Source organism: Aotus nancymaae, unplaced genomic scaffold (genome assembly GCF_030222135.1).
Source record: "Aotus nancymaae isolate 86718 unplaced genomic scaffold, 86718_ANA_hifiasm-v0.15.2.pri h1tg000014l, whole genome shotgun sequence".
Lineage (NCBI taxonomy): Eukaryota > Metazoa > Chordata > Mammalia > Primates > Aotidae > Aotus > Aotus nancymaae.
This window is the reverse complement of record NW_026988425.1, coordinates 104,666,821-104,684,184: the sequence shown is the minus strand read 5'-3', so window position 1 is coordinate 104,684,184 and position 17,364 is coordinate 104,666,821. Positions and strand designations below refer to the sequence as shown.

The 17,364-nt window shown below is 39.7% G+C and overlaps 1 protein-coding gene and 1 non-coding gene across 2 annotated transcripts in view; both read left to right on the top strand.

Moving 5' to 3' along the window:
* EPB41L4A (erythrocyte membrane protein band 4.1 like 4A) overlaps positions 1–17,364 on the top strand; it is a 253,363-nt gene that overhangs the window by 37,692 nt on the left and 198,307 nt on the right. The window lies entirely within an intron of this gene.
* On the top strand, positions 7,845–7,951 carry LOC135274936 (U6 spliceosomal RNA). The gene has a single exon (XR_010342680.1). It is a non-coding gene; the product is annotated as a U6 spliceosomal RNA (small nuclear RNA).

Genomic DNA, 17,364 nt, shown 5'->3' with positions numbered 1-17,364 from the left:
TTTCTGAACTGAGCACTCATTTCACACTAATAATTCTCTTTGTGGGAAGTTCTCACAGAAGATGGGTGCTTCCTACCCTGCAGGGTTACATTCTGACAGAACTGACAAGTGTGTACATGAGTTGCTCTCTTTTACCACATATTCATGAAAACGGAATGTTTTCTCCTCTTCATCTATTAATATGATTTTCTGATAGTATTCCAAAACTTGATGAAAACAAACTTGTGTAATTTCAGCACTGTGGAAACCATAAAAATATATACCTGAACATTTCTCCATTAAAATATAGGTTGGATGGGAGGCTGAGGTGGGTGGATCACCTGAGGTTGGGAGTTCGAGACCAGCCTGACCAACATAGAGAAACCCCATCTCTACTAAAAATAGAAAAGTAGCCAGGTGTGGTGGCACATGCCTGTAATCCCAGCTACTTGAGAGGCTGAGGAGAATCGCTTGCACCCGGGAGGTGGAGGTTGCAGTGAGCTGAGATTGTGGCATTGCATTCCAGCCTGGGCAACAAGAGCGAAACTCTGTCTCCAAAAAATATGTTGGATACAATCTTTAAATTGAGTCTTGGACCTTTGTGATATTTACTGTAGTTGTTTCATTGTCTCCTTGAAGAACATGACTTTGAAGCTGGACCCTAGTGGCAGTGTAGCTCAAAACCCTACAGCCAGACTGCCTGGGTTCTAACCCTGGCTCTGCCACTTGGTCAGGCTGGGCAAGTTAAGTAACTTTTTTGAATCTCAGTTTCCTCTTCTATAAAATGGGGATAGGATTTTTATGAGGATGAAATGAGTTAATACATTGAAACCTCTAGAATAACATGACATATAACAGGTGTTGGATAAATTAGCTACTTTTGTTTTAATGAAAATAAAATATAGGTGGCTGCTGGTTTCTGTACCTTTGACATTTAAATGAAAATGAATTCAAGTTCAGGTTAGGCTATAGGGAAAGAGGAAACCATATTAGAGGAGCTGGTGATGGCAGTGGGAAGGGAAGCAGATAGATTGGTTCATGGAGTCTGAGGAGAAAAGAAGGGGGGACCATGTTGACAGGGGGCTGTCCTGAGGGGACCCTGGGGATGAACATTGTAGAAACCTCTGGTCCTGTCCCATCCCTCACTGTTGGTGACCTTCATAAGGCTTGCCCCAGGCTAACAGACCCACAGCCAGGAGATAAGAAATGGGAGCATCCTCACTCGCCTTCCTTTATTGAGCAGGTGGATGGAGCAGGAGTTCCTGCTCAGTCTGCAGTGTCAGGATCTGTATTCCTGGGCCCTGGGTTTATATCCAAATACATTTTTAAGAACAGACATAGTTATTCCTGATTGTTAAATAGCGATTGCTCTTAAAAAGAATATATGGAAATATTAGTGTCATATATCATGTATTTTAAGGGTTAAGTAATTGAGAGCTGCCGAACCCTATCACTTTACTTTCAAAATATCTGTCTATCCCTCTCTATTTCCACTTCCACCCTTTGGTTAGGCACCATCACCTCTTGTCTGAATTGCTGTAACAATCTCCTGTTTTTCCCTACTTCCTTGACCATTACAATTCATTTCTCAATATAGTAACCATAGTGAGTCAGGTTCTCAAAATTCTTCAGTGGCTTCCATTACACTGTGAATAAACTCCTTACTGTCACTTGTCTAGACAGACCTGTAAGATATTGTCTTGCTCTTTCTCTTCTTTCCACTGTCATCTTGGACCACTCTCCCCTCTACCCACCATCGTCAATCACTTAATTTCTCAAATGTATCCTATACTTTCCTGCTTTCAGGTCTTTGTACCTGTGTCTAGAAGATTCTCCTTAGGATTAGTGCTCACTCAGTTCATTTATCTTCTCAGAAATAGCCTTCCCTAACAATTTGCTTATTTCCTTCTTGATAAGGTTTGGCTCTGTGTCCCCATCTACATCTCCCCTTGAATTGTAATAATCCCCACATGTCAAGGGTGGGACCAGGTGAAGGTGATTGGATCATGGGGGTGGTTTCCCCCATGCTGTTCTCATGATAGTGAGTGAGTTTTCACAAAATCTGTTGGTTTTATAAGCATCTGGCATTTCCCCTCCTGGCTCTCATTCTCTATCCTTTCAACCTGTGAAAACGTGCCTCCCTCCATGATTAAGTTTCCTGAGGCCTTCCTAGCCATGAGGAATTTTGAGTCAATTAAGTCTCTTTTCTTTATAAATTACCCAGTCATGGGTATTTCTTCATAGCAGCATGAGAATGGACTAATAGACTTCCTAATGCTTGTCACTGTTGATATGTGTTTACTTGTTTGTTGTCTTATTTTTTTTAATCCTTTAGAAGTGGGGTCTTGCTGTGTTGCCTAGGCTGGTCTTAAACTTCTGGGCTCAAGCCATCCTAGTGTTTTAGCCTGCTAAGTAGCTGGGACTACAGATGCGTGCCACCACACTCTGTACTGTCCATCTCCTCCTACTAGAATACAGTGTTCATGAGGGCAGTGTTGTAATTACAAACTCACTTAACCCAGTCTGACCTTGTAGTATTGTGGGGTTCTTTTGTTCAATTTTGGTAGCTTCCAGAATTTAGACAGAGGTGAGTGTTCTTCAGCCTTTCCTTTATAGTCTTTTGCTCCCAGCTGGTAAATTAACAATGAGAGCAATTTCTAGTCTTAATTCTGCCACGTTTATGGTCATCTGTTAGCAAGCAGAAAGAGTAAAGAGCCACAGACGGTGTTGCCACTTTGGACAAGTCAAACTCTGTCCTTGAATGCTCTGACTGGCAGTTGCATGAATGGGTTCCTCCAATGTAGTTACAATAATGATGTCCTGACAGCAAGACCAGCTGCTGTGGCTCAGGTCAAGCAATCGAGTCCTCTGGGGAATGGAGAGAAGTGGGGCCAAGGGATTCCAGATCTTAAGTGCTGTACTGCAGCTTTAGGTTTTTGGTCCTGCCAGATGTTTTGGTCTTGTTTTTGCAGAGATGATGGGGCCTGTACAGTATTTTAACCAACCACATGTCTTGGAGATCACTCATTTAACAAATGAAAATTATTTCTGATAGCCCTTTTGCTAACACATCTTTTTTGTATTTGTAAATAATGATATTTAAAGTGGTAAGCAAGAGTGTGGGCTCCTGATAACAAGTAGAAATGCTAGCTAACAGCTGCTAGGGTGTTGATAAGTTCTGAAATGTAAATACACACACAAGGGTATACACACATAATATGCATTGTTTATATCACAGTTTTCCTGAATTAAATTACAGAAATTATAAAATATGGGAAACTTCTCTTTTATTTCTATAGTATCTTCACTTAAAATAGTGCTTAGTGCATGGAAAGTATTGCACGAATGAGTAAGGTTTTTTTTTTGTGTTCTAAACAACAGCTTATAAACTTCGGTAGCATTATTTACTTTTTTTTTTTTTTTTTTGAGACAGAGTTTCATTCTGTTACCCAGGCTGGAGTACAGTGGTATAGTCTCGGCTCACTGCAACCTCCACCTCCCAGGTTCAAGTGATTCTCGTGCCTCAGCCTCCCGAGTAGCTGGAACTACAGGCATGTGCCACCATACCTAGCTAATTTTTGTATTTTTGATAGAGACAGGGTTTTGCTATGTTGGCCAGGTTGGTCTTGAACTTGACTTCAGGTAATCTGCTCGTCTTGGCCTCCAAAAGTGCTGGGATTAGAGGTGTGAGCCACAACACCCGGTCTTATTATTTACTTTTAAGTTGAAGATTTCTAACTTGAAAATAGAGCTTTTCCTTAAAATCCATGTTTAGTTTTATTTAATATAGATGAAGTTGATGACTGGATTGGTTATCAATCAAAATGTCTAATTGGATTAGGAAGATGTTTTATAAATATCGTAAATTAAACACATTTACCATCTATATGCTTAAAATGCTATCAAAAATCAAAATGACAGGAAAAATATTTTTAAAGAAAAATTTATTTAAAATTCAAGAAAGATATACCATCGACAGATTAAAACTGAGTAATTTGGCCATGTGTGGTGGCTCATACCTGTAATCTCAGCACTTTGGGAGGCAAAGGTAGGAGGATTACTTGAGCCCAACAGTTTGAGACCAGCCTGGGCAACATGGCAAGACCTTGTCTTTACACAATGTAAAAAAAAAAAAAAATTATTTGGGCATGGTGGTGTGTCCCTGTTATTCCAGTTACTTAGGAGGCTGACAGGCTGATTGCTTGAGCCCTGGAGGCCAAGCCTTCAGTGAGCTGTGTTTGTGCCACTGTACTTCAGCCTGGGCAGCAGAGTGAGACCCTGTCTCAAACAAACAAAAAAAAGTGAGTACTTTTTGGAAGATGGAAAAGTTACCAGTTGTGTAGAGAAACAAAAGTGGATAAAATCAAGAGCAGAGGATTTCCATAAAGCTGCAAACAGTTCTTCAGACCTGCACCTCAGAGGTGGGAAGCAGTTTGGTGCCTTGGAGCGCTCATCTGAGGTGAATGCACAATGTGGAGGCCAGTGAGCCTTCTCCATGTGTCAGTGGCTTTTGTTCCTGTCTGAAGTAGTGCCAAGGGGACTGTGTTCAGCTGTTATCTTGTATCACCCAGGAAGGTAGGGGCTCCCAGGTGGTAAGCTACCCCACCTCCCTCATCAGGTTCCTCCTGCTTCCCAGTGGCAGCCTAGTCAATTCTCACCATTTCTTCAGTTACACAATGGAGATAAAAAATTCACCCATTTTGAGAAATTCAATACAATTGTTGAACACCTTCTTTTTATAAAAATATTAAATCATTTGCTTCGTCTTCCTGGTAAGGTAAATGTAGCAGCTTATTGCCACAGCACTGCAAAGATTCAATTCTGGGTTATAGTATTTGGTGGTCTTTATTTTATGGAGCAGGCAGTTCAGTTTGTTCAGCCACGTACTGAGGACTTTATTTACAGCACAATTATAATGAAATATAAATGTTATTCCAGCGATCCTTCAACCTTCCATATTTTCATTGTCTTTCTGAGAAGAGGAAGGAATGGATGTTTTTATTACATTTGCACACAGCATGTTAGAGTTTTGAATCTGTGACGCCCTTGCTGTGTTGCCCAGGATGGTGTTGGTTTGGGAGGAAATCAAGGAAGGCACCTCCCTGTCCTGGAAGGAGCAGGTCATGGAGCCCTGCCAGATGGGGGATGTGGAGTGGGAAATTCCATAAAGATGGCAAGAGCACCAAAACCTGGAAGGAGAGGAGACAAGGCCTCCACAAGGATGATAATGAACATTTCCCCAGGAGGTTTGTGTAAGCAGTAAGGGAAGATAGGCAGGTTGTTTATATAAACATACAAGCACTAGTGTTTCATTAAAGGTCTTGGAGACAAGAGGTTGCATAGGCTCTTAAGATAACTTGTTTGAAGAAATGGAGTGAAATGTCAGGTTTTATTTTGTTCTCCATCTGTCAAGAGCAGATGTGAGGTCCAGCACTGGAGCTTACAAAGTATTGGGCAGGATGATCCAGGGATTAGTTTCTTGCCTATGACTACAGGTGCAAACTTTGTCCTGAAGGGTAGAGCTGAGAGATTGGTCCAGCTGTTGAAAGAGGAGCCTCTCTCTAGTTCTGGAACAAGTATTGATTGTCCCTCTCTTTAACGTGGAAAGGGCCAGCCTCATCTGCCTGGTGCTCTGCCAGGGTCAGGCTCAAAGGTGTGTCCTCTGTGTGTTGTCCTTGCAGCAGAGCCACACTGTGAAGGACCCAAATTCTGTCCTGACCAATAGTGGAGATGGCTCAATTCCATGTCTTCTTTCAGATATACCTCAAGGGCCTTCTGGGAGTATGTGACCTCAGATTCTTTCTGTAAAGCACTATCACTGCCTTTGAGGAGTTCATGGTACAGTAGGATAAGACACACAAATATAAAAATGCAAATTGCTGTATTAAAGGTGCAGGTTTGGCTTGCCCTTCCTCCCGCAGTACACCTTTCATTTGTTCCCCTGGTTGTATCGTTCATCTTAACCCATGCTGCTCTGTGCCTTGAGATAGTGACCTATGTGGACAACATTAAATCCTTTGCCTTCTGGTCACTGTGGTTCTAGCCAATGGAAGGCATGAGCAGGGTTGGAAGGCAGGAGGAAAAGTGAGGTTGGGGTACTTATTCCCCAGTGTCCTCCCTGAAGGTGGGTTGTGTCTCAGCAGAGATCACAGCTCCTGTCACGTGGCCTTTTCACAATCACTGCTCTTCCGGGATTCTGGTGGTGCCTTCCACCCCTTACTCTTCCAAACATAATGTTGGGAGCAGCTCCCTGTTGTTGCCAGCCTCGGGATACTCTGCTGTCTCTTGTTTGTTTCTCTGCCTTTGCCTTCATAGATAGCTGTTAAATTAACTCTCCTCAGTTACTCTGCTGGTAATGCTGTTTCCTGCTGGGACCTGACCTTTATTTTTCCTTCTTTTCTAAAAGATTAGAGACAATTTACAAACATGGGCAAATATACCACAACAAATAAAACTGGGAATAAAAAAGGAGAGGAGAGTAGAACTGTGATTGCAGGTGACAGGGTCAAGTCACTAGTTTCTGTGTTGAACTGACTGGTGAGTACTGCCTGGGACAAGAATGCCTTGCTCCTTAGTTTGTCTCTGGGTCACTTTACCTGGGGTCCTTTTGAATTGTCCCCCTGCTAAGTTTAGTTTTCTGTTGCTTAGATTCTCTGCAGTACTGATTTTAAACTTGTAGTTTACTCTCTTCTCAGTATAAGGCTTTTTTTGTTGTTGAATAAATGGGGAGATAAAGGCCAACATTTTTACCTTGTACTTTGTCTTATCAGAAATCATTGCACTGATCATTTTGAAATCTGATGTTTTTCAAATAAAGTTTTAGGAGAAAATCTTAAGACAAACTCAAGTTGAGGGGCATCTCTCAATCCAGTACTTCTCAAAACCATCAAGGTCATCAAACTTAAGGGAAGTGTAAGAAAATGTCACAGATCCGAGGAGGGTAAGGAAATGTGATGATGAAATATGACATAATACCCTAGATCGGGTCTTGGAAAATAGGAGAAAACTAGTGAAATCTGAATAAAATGTGGAGCTCACTTAATAGTAATGTACCAATATTGGTTCCTTAGTTGTAACAAATGTACCGTGGTAATGTGAGACGTTAATAGAGGAGACAGGGTGCCAGGTATATAGGAACTCTGTATTATCTCTGCAACTTTTCTCCAAGTCTAAAACTATTCTAAAACAAAAAGTTGATTTTAAAAAATCAGTTTTCATTGTCTAGGGGTGTTGATATTAGATCAGAAATACTTTTTGAAAACATTTACATACTTTTTTCCTATGCCCAGTATTTGAGAAAGAGATAAAAAATGAAGTATAATATTCATGAAAGCTAGGTGTGCCTGGAGACCCAGCTACTCAAGAGACTGGGGTGAGAGGATCACAGCCAAGGAGTTTGAGGCAGTAGTATGCTATGATCATGCCTGTGAGTAGCCACTGCACTCCAGCCTGGGCAATGTGGCAAGACCCTATCTCTAAAACGAAACAAAAGAATAAAAATTTATGCTATAATCTGTATATTTCAGGTCTATGAAGATCTCCAGTTGTCTGGAATATTCATAATTCAACAAGCATTTTTTTAGTATCCACTTTATGCCAGGAGCTGAAGTAGGCATTGGAAACACAGCAGTCAAACAAGACAGGCAAGGTTTTTGGCAACTGAGAAATAGATATCTTTTACTAATTTTCCTGGATATTTATCTTAATCTTAGATTTATTTTATCTCATCAAATAGTACTATATGCTCTCATTTGGTAACAAAAGTTCTATGAATATAAAGGTATATGTAATAAATTACTTTTAGAGCTAATATTTATGTTGCATATTTATTTTTCAGTATTTGTTCAATTTAAGAAATGAGGCTAGTGCTCACTTCAGTAGCACATATACTAAAATTGGAATGATACAGAGAAGATTGGCATGGCCCCTGCGCAGGGATGACACGCAAATTTGTGAAGCGTTCCATATTTTTAAGGATTCCCTGTTTAATAAATGGTGTTGGGAAAACTGACTAGCCATGTGCAGAAAGCAGAAACTGGACCCCTTCCTGACACCTTACACAAAAATTAACTCCAGATGGATTAAAAACTTAAACATAAGACCTAACACAATAAAAACCCTAGAAGAAAATCTAGGCAAAACCATTCAGGACATAGGCGTAGGCAAGGACTTCATGACCAAAACACCAAAAGCATTGGCAACAAAAGCCAAAATAGACAAATGGGACCTAATCAAACTCCACAGCTTCTGCACAGCAAAAGAAACAGTCATTAAAGTGAATCGGCAACCAACAGAATGGGAAAAAATTTTTGCAGTCTACCCATCTGACAAAGGGCTGACATCCAGAATCTACAAAGAACTAAAACAGATTTACAAGAAAAAAACAAACAAGCCCATTCAAAAGTGGGCGAAGGATATGAACAGAAAGAAGGCATACATGAGGCCAACAAGCATATGAAAACGTGCTCATCATCACTGGTCATTAGAGAAATGCAAATCAAAACTACATTGAGATACCATCTCACGCCAGTTAGAATGGCAGTAATTAAAAAATCTGGAGATGACAGATGCTGGAGAGAATGTAGAGAAATAGGAACACTTTTACACTGTTGGTGGGAGTGTAAATTAGTTCAACCATTGTGGAAGACAGTGTGGCGATTCCTCAAGGACCTAGAAATAGAAATTCCATTTGACCCAGCAATCCCATTACTGGGTATATACCCAAAGAATTATAAGTTGTTCTATTATAAAGACACATGCATATTTATGTTCATTGCAGCACAGTTTACGATAGCAAAGACCTGGAACCAACCCAAATGCCCATCGATGATAGACTGGACAGGGAAAATGTGGCACATATACACCATGGAATATTATGCAGCCATCAAAAATGATGAGTTCATGTCCTTTGTAGGGACATGGATGAACCTGGAAACCATCATTCTCAACAAACTGACGAACAGAAAACCAAACACTGCATGTTCTCACTCATAGGTGGGTGTTGAACAATGAGAACACATGGACACAGGGAGGGGAGCATCACACACTGGGGTCTGTTGGGGGGAAATAGGGGAGGGACAGTGGGGGGTGGGGAGTTGGGGAGAGAGAGCATGGGGAGAAATGCCAGATATAGGTAATGGGGAGGAAGGCAGCAAATCACACTGCCATGTGTGTACCTATGTAACAGTCTTGCATGCTTTTCACATGTACCCCAAAACCTAAAATGCAATTAAAAAAAAAAAAGAAATGAGACTAGATTTAAAGTTTCTTCTTAGAGATTGAAATTATGAACTGGGAAATATTTGTGCTATAAGTTTACTTGCAGTATTTAGTACAAAAAAGTACTTAAAGGCTGACGAAAGAGTTTTTAGATGTTTTGTTAGGATTTAGAGAAAATCTTGTAAGGAAATCAGATGAACTTTTGGACATAAATTTGATAGGGAAAAAGTGCTTAACTGTAGCATGATTTTCTTTTGAGTGAAACACTCATGAAATGAGAGAGCCCCCACTCCTGGCATTGAGTTTCTCAGTTAGAATACAAGTCTTACTTCAGTGAAAATTGCTCATGTCATGGTGTCTATCATGTAGGAATTTGGCAGTAATACCAGTATTACTGGCGAGAAATTACTACTCTCAGCAATTCCAGATCAAGGCAATAAAACTGAAATTTAAATATTGTAACTGTAACATGAATATCAATAAATGTTTTACATATAACAAATATATGCATGAAAATATTGGCGGCTGGGCATCTTGGCTCATGCCTGTAATCCCAGCACTCCAGCACTTTGGGAGTCCGAGGCGGGTGGATCACCTGAGGTCAGGAGTTCAAGACCAGACTGGCTAACATGGTGAAACCTCATCTTTACAAAAATACAAAAATTAGCTGGGCATGTTGGCGGGTATATCCCAGCTACTCTGGAGGCTGAGGCGGCAGAATAGGTGGAGGTTGCAGTGAGCTGAGTTTGTGCCACTGCACTCCAGCCTGGGGGACAGTGCAAGATTCCATCTTAAAAAAAAAAAAAAAAAGAAAAGAAAATATTGGCACAGGATCGTTATTACCTTTTCTAGAGTTCACTGCTTTTTGAGAAGTACACTTATTTATTATTTTTTGAAAGCTCCATTCTAAAAACTTGCATGAATGGTTTAAGTGTTTACGAGAGTGTCTGAAGTAGGGAAAACACTAACATACAGTTTTAATACAAACTGCTGAATGTGCATGCAGCTGTGTTATGTAACTGGTTAATCTTAAACTGTAAACTTAATATTTAAAAATGTAAACTATTAGAATCATCAAATGGTAAGTGATGGTTTGAGACATTATTACTAAGCTAGGCACTGGTGAGGTGGCTGAGACTGACCCCAGGATTGTGCAGGATCTCACATTGATGGTGCAGACGCTCCTGCAACATGTGTGAGATAAGTTTCAGACCATGTCTGACCAGATCATTGGAAAAATTGATGATACAAATACTCACATTAATCTTGAGAAAAACATCGAAGATCTCCCTTATAACACCGACTAGGGTGGAAGAACTGGAAGGTGAAAACAGGATACTTGCCATCACACCTGGATGGTGTGTGTGTGTGTGTGTGTGTGTGTGTGTGTGTGTGTGTGTGTGTATGTAGACAATGGTCTCACTATTTGCTCCAGGCTGGTCTTAGTGACCCTTCCACCTGAGCCTCTCAAAGTGTTGGGGATGATTTTTTTGTTTCTCATGTCACCGGTCACGATTGTTTGTATTGAAAATATATAATGTGAAATAACTTGTCTTTTGTAAGTTACATGGGTAACACAAAGGAATAGAGTTCTTCTGTAACAAAGTTACTGCTCTTATTACTCAGCTGTAAAACCTCTTTTAATCAGACCAGTAGATGCTGCAGGGTTTAGCCCCTGAATGTCCCACTCACCCTGGGCTCTCACCAGACCAGCTGAAACTTGTGTACAGGACATTTTCAAGCCTCCTAAGTGGCTAATGGAAATGATATGGCCAACTGCATTGTAAGAAGTCAGAACTTAGGTAGGAATTGGCTTGGTTTTCTTGACAAAAAATATCTTCCAGAATAAGGTTTCTGAAATCTCTTTTTAAAAAAATAATCAAATAATAATACATGTAAAGCTACCTGCTACTTTTAGGAAATATCATAAGCCATTAGATCGGGTTGAGATGAGTACTCAGACTTGATATTATTTATATTGCATTTATTTAAAAATTTTTTTTAGGATATTAATATATTTAAGAGAATAGTATTGTTAATGATTACTTTAGGGAGCTTTAGTTTGGCACAGAAGAGTTTTATCTGTTGTTTTTCAAGGTTTAGTTTTGTGTGGTGTTGACATTAACTTTTACGAAATTGCTATTAACGATAAAGTGAGGTCAGTGTTTTGGTTGAGTTTTAAATTAATGCTCTAAGGCTGGGTGTGGTGGCTCATGCCTATAATCCCAGCACTTTGGGAGGCTGAGGTGGGCAGATCACCTACGGTCAGGAGTTCAAGACCAGCCTGGGGAACATGGTGAAATCCTATCTTTACTAAAAGTACAAAAATTAGCTGGGCACAGTGGTGTGTGCCTGTAATCTCAGCTACTCAGGAGGCTGAGGCAGCAGAATCGCTTGAACCTGGGAGGTGGAGGTTGTAGTGAGCTGAGATTGTGCCATTGTACTCCCGCCTGGGTGACAGAGTGAGACTCCATCTCAAAAAAAAAAAAAAAAATTAATGCTTTAATCTGGCACGATGGCATGAGCCTGTAATCCCAACTAGTTGGGAGCCTTCAGGTGGGAGGATTGCTTGAGACCAGGAATTCACGGTTGCTGTGCGCTGTGGTTGCACCACTGCACTCTAGCCTGGGTGACAGAGTGAGGTCCTGTCTCTGAAAACTAAATAAAATTAATGCTGTGATTGTGTTATATACTTAAAATGGGATCCTTCATCTAATGGTAGACTAACCCATTTGTTTGATATTGCCAGTGAGACCAAGAATTTAAAATAGTTAGCCAGGCACGGTGGCTGATGCCTGTAATCCTAGCACTTTGGGAGGCTGAGGCGGGTGGATCACGAGGTCAAGAGATCGAGACCATCCTGGTCAACATGGCGAAACCCCGTCTCTACTAAAAAAATACAAAAAAAAAATTAGCTGGTCATGGTGGCGCGTGCCTGTAATCCCAGCTACTCAGGAGGCTGAGGCAGGAGAATTGCCTGAACCTAGGAGGCGGAGGTTGTGGTGAGCTGAGATCGTGCCATTGCACTCCAGCCTGGGTAACAAGAGTGAAACTCTGTCTCAAAAAAAAAAAAAGTTTACATTAATGGCTTGGTTTATCAAGAAGGAAGGAAAAGGCTAACTTAAGACTTTTTAGAATTAGATTCTCTTATTTTCTCTGATAATTACTTTTAAATTTTTATTTATTTATTTTGAGACAGGGTCTTGCTCTCTTGCCTAGGCTGAGGGCATGGCTCACTGCAACTGCCACCGCCAAGGCTTTATTGGTCCTCCTGCTTTAGCTTTCCGAGTAGATGAGACCACAGGTGCACACCACCACATCCAGCTAGTTTATTATTATTCGTAGAGACAGGGTCTTGCTATGTTGCCCAGGCTGGTCTCAAAGTTTTGGACTCAAATGATCCTCTTGCCTTGGCCTCCCAAAGTGCTGGGATTACAGGCATGAGCCATCATGCCTGGCCTGATAATTTCTTTTACAAATTACTGGATTTCTATTGAATTTGTAGTTGAGATTACAGGCGTAAGCCACTATGCCTTGCCTGATAATTACTTTTACAAATTATTGGATTTCTATTGAATCTGTAGCCTGGATAAAGTAGTTTTTTTAAACAAACAAAAAAACCACGTACATATCAGTAATTGTAGAGTTCTGATGAAAATTTTGTTTTGAAACATGGTATGTTGAGATGGAAAGTGAAAATGCTGTATCATAAGAATAAAGTAATATATAACTTACCTTTAAAATAAACTCATCAAGACTTTCAAGGATATTTCTTCTATGTATCCTTGAATCTGAAGCAGGAAGTGAGTTGTTTCATATTCTAAAGGCAATCAACAGTTGTTATTCCCTCCATATTAAGCTTAGGGGGAGCATTAGGAAGAAAAAGCTTTTGAAATTAAAAGCTTTGGATAATTGGGTGCCTCTGGCTAGGCAGTTTCTGTCAGTTGGAAAGCAAGCACTGAACTGAAAATTTGTTCTTTACCTTTGTTGGATCACAGACCTACTAGAGAACCTGGGAAAGAAAACACACTCCTGGATTCTTTTCTAAGACGTGTACATATACATATGCCTTTCAGGAAGAATTTTATTGAAGTAGAATATAAAATATACATATCTTAAATACATAGCTGAATGAGTTTTTACATATAGATATAGTTGTGTAAATACCATCCAGATCAAGACATAGGATATTTTCAGTACTCCAGGATGTTCCCTTGGGTCCGTTTTCAAACAGTACCCACCGAGAGATAAATTACTATTCTGAGTTGTAGCCCTGTAGGCTAATTTTGCCTATTTTGACATTGTGTAAAAGGAATATTACAATATATATTCTTTTGTGTCTGTTTTCTTTCACCTAGCATTGCTGTTTGTGATTCTTCTATATTTTTGTCTGTAGCAGAAGTTCTTTTTTTTAACTTTTGTGTGGCAATTTATTGTGTGATTTTACTATAATTTTTCCATTCTACTGTCAATGGACAGTATTTAGCTATCACAAATAAAGCTACCCTGAAAATTCTTGTATATATCTTTTGCTGGACATATGCACTCATTTCTTTTGTGTGTATACCTAGAAGCGGAATTGCTGTATCATAGGGTAGGTGTGTGTTTAGCTTTAGAAGGTACTGACAGCCATTTTTTAAAGTGAGTGTACCAGTTTTCACTCTAGCTAACAATCTGTAAGAATTCTAGTTGCTTTGCATCCTTGCCATTACTCAGTATCATCTGTCTGTTAAACTTTTGATGTTCTGATGGGTGATATTTTTTCCATATGATTGAAAGGGAATTATAGATTTCCTAATGATCAACCATGGGTTTGTATCAGATCTTAGATTAAGAAATTCTTTTCTGGGTGACAGTTACAGTCTTTATGAAATTATCTTCCCCAGTTTTTCTAGAGTTCTATAGGACTAATCTGTAACATAGAAACTAAATTATAAAGTTAATCACCATGACCAATCCCTGAAAAGCGTGGAGTATGGGAGAAAAAAATAAATTCATGTGTGTATATGTAATATATATGTGTAAGTTCACAGTTGGATACATACAGTGAGGACGAATCATTACCTCTCCCTTGATGGAAAGGATCCAATATAAACAATCTGCTGCCAAGTGGCTGTCTGATCTTCCGGGGGAGTGTTGCCATCTTGGACTGAGGGTTGGCTTCTGCTGTTGGCAGGTTAGGCACTCATTGTTTGCAAAGGCCAGGTTAGCTTTCATGAGGAGAAATCCTTTGCTGAGTCCATATATGGCTTCCACTCTTGCCACTGTGACTGATGAAAAAGGATAACTTTTCCACAGTCTTGTAATTTTTTCCACCTGGTTATTGACAGGCCCATCTGTAGTGGCTACCTTTGGTATACATTTACAAGGGCAAAAGTAATTTTTACACACTGCTCATTCTCAGAGGTCCATCCACACAGCTCTCCCCTAGATGTTCCTGTACTCTCTATTCCTATGTTCTTTTCTTCCAAGTCCTTAACCACCACCCACATTGAATGTTACTCTTTACCTATGATTCAGTGTACAGCCATAATTCTGGCCATTTCTCAGTGTAGGTAAAGGGGACAAACAAATGTACTAGTCACAACTGTGTTGGGATGATTAACATTTCAGGGATGCTTATTATTTGAGATGTCATGCTGTAGAAGTCCATTTTGCTTGGTGCCAGTCATTATACAAACCTTTTCTAAACCAGGTCCAAGTTTCCTTTCTAGGCAGCTGGTCTTAAGGAAATCTTTGTGAAGCCATAGGTGTGGTTTTATAATAGGAGTAGGTGTTAGAGATGCCTGAGGTATATCTCCTCCTGCAGTTTCTTGTGCCTCGTACATTTGCTTAAGCCCAGTCTCTTTATACCATTGCCTTTTGATAGAATGCTTCTGTAAAGGCCCAGCCTTCTAGCTTGGTGGGTCAGGCAACAATCAGATTATTATGGGCAGCTCCAGAACCTGGTTGCAAGCTAGGAGCCATTTCTCAAAATGACAGTTGTTATTTCCAGAAAAGGGGTATGGCTTTTATTTCAGAACCTCAGAGGTTTGTGCTGTGATTCTGGATCCTACTGGATTCAGCTGATTGGATCTGTTGCATCATAAGACCAAGTGAGGTAGTAGTTTGTGCTGCAGTCTATCTTTGTTGCAGAACCATTTCTTGCTCTGGGCCCCACTCAACACTGGCCGTTTTATAGGTTACCTAGTAAAGGAGTCAGAGCAGGATATCTAAGACTGTTGTATATTGTTTTTAAAATGTAAAGCAACCTGTAAAATATTGTGTCTGTTTTATTTTAGTAGTAAGCAGTTCAAGATGCAGCAACTTGTATGTCACTTTGGAGGTAATATTTCAACCTGTTCCAGACCACTGGATACCCAGAAATATTGAGGTTGCAGCCCTTGATTTTTCTTTTTCACTGTCAGTCTTGCATGTGTCTTACTGAGATATCTATCAGATTTGCTAATTCCTTTTCATCAGGTGCTGTCAGTACAGTGTAATCAATGCAGTAGACCAACATGATAGTCTGTAGGATGTTAAGATGATTAAGATCTGTGGAGACTAGATTATGGCAGAGGGGAGAGTTGTCACAGCTCTGGGCAAGAATGCAAAAAGGTATTTTTGAGCATTTGACATAAAAACAAATGGTTTCTTGTGTTTCTTGCATATTAGTAAAGCACTTTCCAGCATAGTGTCTTCATATCTGGTGCTCAAAACTAGATTTGCTCTAGAAAAGGTACTTCATTTGGTAAATCAGCCACGTCAGGGTCACTGTCTGAATGGATTTGTGATAATCCAGTCACTTTCCAATCTGCTTTCTGCACAGACTAAAGAGGTAAGTTAAACAGTGATGTATTAGGAGTTACCACCCTTAAGTGCCAAGTTTTTGATGATAGTATTAACCTCTGCAGTTCTCCTATGGATGCAGTATTTCTTTTGGTTTTCCATTGTGGTTGGGGGGAAGTTCAGTCTTCCAGTTGGTCATTCCTATCTGTTGTAATAGCCCATATTCCATGGTCAGGGAGCCATTGTAGGACTTGTACCAGTGGATTATGTTTACTCCAATGATATATTCAGAAACTGCAGAATAAATATAGGATGGGTTCATAGACTAATTGGATCCATGACATGTAAGAGGCTAAAGCTTCATGAATCACTTGGCCACAGTAACTTTACTTTGACTAATAGAGGCATTTTAGATCCCTAGGATCAGGTGGACCTTTTTAAAAGTAAAAAAGTAAGGATTCTCCAAGAGAATAAAAGCAAATAGAATGTGTATTTGTTACGGCTTTGTTTCCAGCTTTCAGATCTTTCAGAATACCTCTAAGAAGAGCATTCCTGGGGGATCACTGAGGGAGAAGAGATGAAGGAGTGGAATTTTCCATGGGTGGTGTTCCTTGGCAAAACATAGTTCCTGCTGTTTGTGGTTGTATCAGAAGAGTGTTGTTTTATACATTCTTAGTGGTCTCAAACCTCGCTTCTAATGAGGAACCGGAAATGAACTCATCATATTGGAAATTGTGTTCCAACTGTGAAACTCAACTTGTGCTGATAGATAAACACATTTAGCACTCCAGAAACCTGTGAAACCTCATTTTGAAGTGTGAAACATGCTTGTGGAAAGGAGGTTGTAGGTGTTTTTTTCTCTCATGAGAAGTATCTTTAGTCTGTAAAGAAATTTCATACTTAATTTAAAAAATTATTTTGGTAAAAATCTGAACATAGTGAATTCATCTGAAACTCGTGATCTGCATGCACTGCATTGCTTAATTTCAACTGTTTTATTTGCCTAGAGACTATCTTTGAAATAGCTTTCAGTTTCTAGTAGCTTACAAGTTCCAAGTAGGTGAGAATACTTTATCACGTATTTTATTTTGCAAGTTAATGAAATAGATTATATTTGGTAGTGACAGATGAAATTTGAATATAAATCTGTGTTCATGTCTTTATGTTAAATTTTAGAGAAACAGAACAAAACCACAACCTGACACATTTGTTGGTCAGATTTTCATCCCTCCTACTTTTTTCTGGTCCTATTTCAATTTTTTCCATCCTTTCTCCTTTTGCTTGTTTTAGTAACTTTTAAAAAATCAAATAAATATGTATTTCCAGAGTCACACGTAATTTTTCTTACTTGAAGGTAGTATACTGTCATTATTAAGGATATTAGTGCTCTCTGAGACT